The sequence below is a fragment of the Mustela putorius genome, unplaced genomic scaffold (assembly GCF_011764305.1).
Source record: "Mustela putorius furo isolate JIRA1106 unplaced genomic scaffold, ASM1176430v1.1 tig00003845_pilon_pilon_pilon, whole genome shotgun sequence".
In the NCBI taxonomy this organism is placed as follows: Eukaryota; Metazoa; Chordata; class Mammalia; order Carnivora; family Mustelidae; genus Mustela; species Mustela putorius.
In genome coordinates, this window is record NW_025421998.1 from 48100988 (window position 1) to 48106804 (window position 5817).

Sequence of the window (5817 nt, forward strand, 5' to 3'; positions counted from 1 at the left end):
AGATTAGACAACTACTAAATAATACATTACCCAAATAAGAAATCTCAAGAGAAATTAAAATATATTTTGAACTAAGTAAAAATAAAAATACAGCACATCAAAATTTGTACAATCCAGAGATGACAATATTCACAAAGAAATTTATGGCATTGAATGCATGTATCAAAACCTGTACCCCTGGGGATAAAAATATATGTTATAAGAAATAAAAAATTAAAAATAAATAAATAAAGCTACACATCTCTAAAAAAAGAAAAAAAAAGCTTTAAATTCAGAAACATGAGATTCCACATTAGGAAACTAGAAGAAAAGGGCAAATTAAATCCATGTAAACAAAAAATAAGAAATAAGAAAAACAAGAGCAGAAACAAATTAAATTAAAAGCAGGAAAAAATTAGATAAAACCAGTGAAGCCAAAAACTGGTTCTTTTAAAAGATCAATAAAATACATAGACATAGCCAGCCACACACACACACACACACACACACACACACACACACACGAGAGAGAGAGAGAGAGAGAGAGAGAGAGACAGACAGACAAAAGATACAAATTACTAGTATATGAAACGAAACAGGGGCCATTACTACCAGTTCCATCAGATACTAAAGGGGTTATAAAAGAATATTATAAATAATTCTAAGCCTGCAAATTTGATAACTTAGGTGAAATGAAACAATTTTTTGAATGGTACTGCTGTTCTGAAGACCACACTTGGGAAAACATTGCTTTAAATGAACTTAGACCACTATGATTTTTAAATGTTTCTGTCCTTTTTTATAACATCTTCTTCTTTAACGTTGAATTGCCATCTGCCACTTCTCTTACATCTTAAAACAACCACAAAAGCAAACACCTATAATAGATACCCATTTATTCATCATTTTTTCTCTCTCAGTTATCTGTTGGTAAATCTTCACTCTGGGATAGGAATCTCCCCAGTCATGGATGAGGAAATCCAAATACACAAGGTGTATTAACAATTCTGTAACACAGGGAGATAATATTTTTGTAGATTTAGGAAATTAAATATCTCAAAATGATTTATTATAATAATCTATAGAAGACAGAAGACATATTTGGGAAGATCTATTTAATGTTCTTGCAACAGATAAAGAAAAACATGGCCTATATCCTTTCTAAAAATCTGACTTGATTATGTTACTGGATGGGAATCACAACAGAAGACTCGAAACTATGTTCTATTGGATTCTCCTATATAATCAAGAAGGCAAAATGCAATTCATCATAAAGGGTCTGTCAAGAATTGTCACTGCAGACAGGTGTAGAGGAAGGAATGGCCACATCACTGAACTACATGGATGTGTAGGGTAGTACCAATTACAGAGTGCTTTGGGTGAAGAGCCAAGGGAAACAACTTCCTTAACTCTGTTGCTGTTACCAAGTCCCCCGGTAAAGTTTGCTACCAGATTCGGAAGTCCAGTGAAATATAACTGGGTAAAAAATAATGTCACTTATGTCTCCTCAAACTTAGCTCATATATAAAATATATCATTCTAATAGTGATATTATCAAGCATGTGTCAATTATGTCTAATCTGCTTAGTCATGCATATTATGGTAAATAAAATAGAACATTTATTCCATAGTTATCACTAAATAAACTCAATGATAAAACTCTTGAAACGGTAATATATAATGTGATCACATAAAAACTATGCCAGACATAGTATGGAGAAATGGACATACAAGTTTTATGCAGATGAATAATAATAAAAGAGAAAATTTGGAGAGATCTCAACTGGGCCTCTTTCAGCTCTGTATGCTGACTTGGTAGGATGGCCAGAAGGCTTCTTGAGTTTTGAGGAGGGAAAGGGGATGTTTTGTCTGGGGTGGTCACTTAGGGTAATCTAGAAAGCTCTGTATATCTGAACCGGCCAATAGTTGTGAGTGACATAATCAGTGTGTATGCTGCCATCATGCATAGACTTGGTAGGATGCAAGAGCCATCTATGTCTCTAGACTCTAGGGTATCATACCAGTCACAGTGGACTGCCAGTTTATTCAGAAAGGCACAGATGCCCACGCATGTGGTTGATAGGGATACTTTTTCCAGCATCTCTCTGTATGCTTGGTGTGGTCCTGCCTCTATGCCTAGGATGTTGCCACAGGCAGATTGCGACTGAGGTGAGATGTTTTGATACCTCATCTTGGAATTGAAACTCCTGTTGCTACAGCAATGTTCTTCTGGCTGGGTATATATGAACTGACTATCACCCTCCCCTATAGGCAAGTAGGCAGGGAAAAAAATCTCTGGAACACAGCTTAAGTCCAGATAGTCTCTTCCTAGTAAGAACTATCTTAAACCCTCAGGTATGTGGGTTGACCAATAGTTACCCTGTCACCTCTAGAATCTGAGTGAACCAAACTCTCAGTTTTACCAGTAACTGGTTGAACAACTCTTTCAACCCCTCTGTGTCCTAGTTAACTCGTGCAATCAAGGAATCAATAGCATTAGACAATAAAGATTCTGGAGCTAAAACTCCTGCTCTGGTATTTTCTAGTTGAGTGAAACAGACAAGTTATTTAACCCTTCTGTACCTCAGTTTCTTTGCCTACAAAATGGAGATCATGGTAGTTCCTACCTCAGAGAGTGAATATAAAGATTAAATAAGTCAATATATATTTAGGACAGAACCTGCTACATATAGAAACAGTGTAAATCTTTGTTACTATTTCTATTACTATTATCATTATCATCATGGCATTTTCCCCATAAAAAAAGTTGAAAAGGTTTGCATGTGATTATTGAATGCCTCTGTGTTCACTGGCCAGTGGGATCATGTAAAAATTACACCCACATGAAATTTTAGAAACACAAGCAAATAGAGAAATAGATAAGTCATGCAGTATGCAGATAACAGTACTTGAGTGGCATTTCAACATTTCAGTGGGCTATTATTTGCTCTTCTAACTTTACTGTGTTTAAAAAAAATGTTTAAATAAATGTGTCATTTTTAACAAAAATATAAACTTGAAAAATACTTATATCATAAAAAATATTGGTAACAAGTGATGGTAAGGATGTGGAGAAGATAACCATTATTTAACACATAGTGGCTAGACAATTGGCTAGGAAACACTTTTATTAAATAAATTTCTGGGGGTGCCTGAGTGCCTCAGTGGGTTAAGCCTCTGCCTTCTGCTCAGGTCATGATCTCAGGGTCCTGGGATCAAGCCCTTTATCAGGCTCTCTGCTCAGCAGGGAGCCTGCTTCCCCCTCTCTCTCTGCCTGCCTCTCTGCCTACTTGTGATCTCTGTCTGTCAAATAAATAAAATCTTAAAAAAATAAATTTCTAATGAAGAGAAATTTAAATTTTGAGAAGTTTAATAGAAAAGAGGAAAATGTATGGGGAGAAATAAGAAATCTCTAAATAACAATAGATTTTATAAGGTTAAAACTCATCACAGTATTTTAGACTTGAGACAGGTCTTGTGGTTTCGTGGAGTAAGAACTTTGTAAATCTCCACAAAAACAACACATTATCAACAAAATCAATGCTTTAAGAACTCTAGAAATTAACGAAGTGCTTCTCACAACCTGAATAGTGATTATTCTAGAAAAAAATACTGAACATCAGTAAAAATAGCGGAGTCTTTGATGTTTAACTTGGCTTATTCCCATCTCCCCGTCTACAACAATGCAAATTAAATGCACAATAAGGTATCATTTCACATCTACAAGGATGACTACAATAAATAAGAAAGACAATAACAAATGTTGAGGGAATGTGGAGAAGCACACTGTGAGAATGGAACTGGCACACTTTGGACAGTGTCTGGCAGTTTCTCAAGAAGTTAAATATAAAACTATCATATGATTGAGCAATTCTCTCCTAAATATCTGCACAAGAGAACTAAGAACATATATCCCGAAAAGGACATGGTCATATTTATCTTATTCATCATATCTGAAAGTTGAAAACTGCCCGTCCATTGGATAGACAAAATAGGTGGATAGACAAAATGTGGCATATACATACAATGAAATATTATTCAGTAATAGAAATTATTGACATATATGATGTCATGAATACACTTTAAGACATTATGTTGAGTGAAAGAAGCCAGACACAAGACACCACAGATGGTATATTCTATTTTCAGGAAGTATCTAGAAAAAGACAAATATTTTAGAGAAATGTTTACAGAAATGGTTGCCTGAAGCTAGAAATAAGAAGGGGATTAACCACAAATGGGAAAAAGCGATCTTATTGGAGGACTACAAATCCTTCTAAAATGGATTTTTGTTGAAGGTTACACACCTCAGTAACATTAGTAATAATTACACCATATACTTGAAATGGATGTATTTTATATGTAAAATATACCCCCCCCAAAATTTTTTTACAAGAATATTTTAAACTAACTCCCACTCCCTGAAGTCAAGGAACATTTTGCTGGGCACATTCTGCGATCAATGACCTAGAAGCCTGATTGCACAGAGAGGCAGAGTCTCATGTGCTCATAATTTGCTATGCCTGATAGTCAGAGCAGGGACAAAGGAGGGGAATTTATAAAGCTACGTCTTGGGAGGATTTGAATGAAAAACCTATTGAAAAAATTGGTCTTTATTTAAAAAGGGAGTTCTGAGTGTGAAGTCACATTGTGAGATGATGAAGAGTTAAATATGTATAAAAAGATTTGAAGCCTAATTTAGGAAGCAGAAAGCAGACACATTTTTTTAAATGATAGAGATAGCTGAGTGGTCTTGGACAGCTCCATATAAAAAAGGAGCTATAATAACTCCCACACATATTTTCTCTTCTCCTGGATTTTGACTAAGTAAACATTCATGGATCAATAACCAAGGGGAAAACAAATTAGAGCTTCATTATTACAGTCAAGCATCATTTATTACCGAATCTGAACTTGGAGAAAATTCAAAATAAAAGCACAACTTTTGTTTATTTTATTGAATATTGTCTATTTTACCCTTCTCTCTCAACAGAGGGTAGCATATTAACTCTAGAGCTCATAACTATTTAATAAACAATTATTGAACAAGTATTATGTTCCACGTACTTTTCTGAGAACTTGGGATACAAAATAATCTATGAATGTTGCCTTCTTTGAGCTGCCACACTAAAGGGGAAAGACAACACACAAATAAAATATCAAGGATGTCATGTAGCAATGCTATAGAGAGAAAGAAACAGGAAACAAAGTTGCAATTTTAGTTAGGGTGGTCAGGGATGCCTCAAAGAGAAGGGAGGCCACTCTAACAAGGATCATGACCTTGGGCAAGGCAATTCTCTATATTTGAGGCATCCCTACAATGGCTGACAATTAAACACTGTTCACCAATAGCATTCCCAGTTACACTGGCAACAAGCCTTCCACTGAAGAGAGATCCAGGTCCACCATGTAATCAATATTCTCAGACTAAAGAATGACCAGAATGAGCCATAGTAGTTTACATAATCTCCACATATCGTGTTTAGGTCCCACTAGAGTTAAACCAGATGAGGAGGTAAGGGTGTCTTGTTTTAAAGCTTAAGATACACATCTGTCTTCCAAAGGCTCCCATTGGGGCTATATTACCTAACACAGGTAAAAATAACATGTGGAACAATTATTTTAAAAACTCAAGAGTATAATACTTTACTACTAACTTATTAGGTATAGAATATGTATAAAAATTCAGAAAATGCAATGATAATGTAGTGGGACAGATCACCAAGAAGTGAATGCATTCTGACCTGGGCAGTTGACATATTTTTAATTCTTAGACCTCGTAAAAATTAAATAATATTATTGCTATTTTGTCTTTTTTTCCTCAGGTGCTTTAACTTT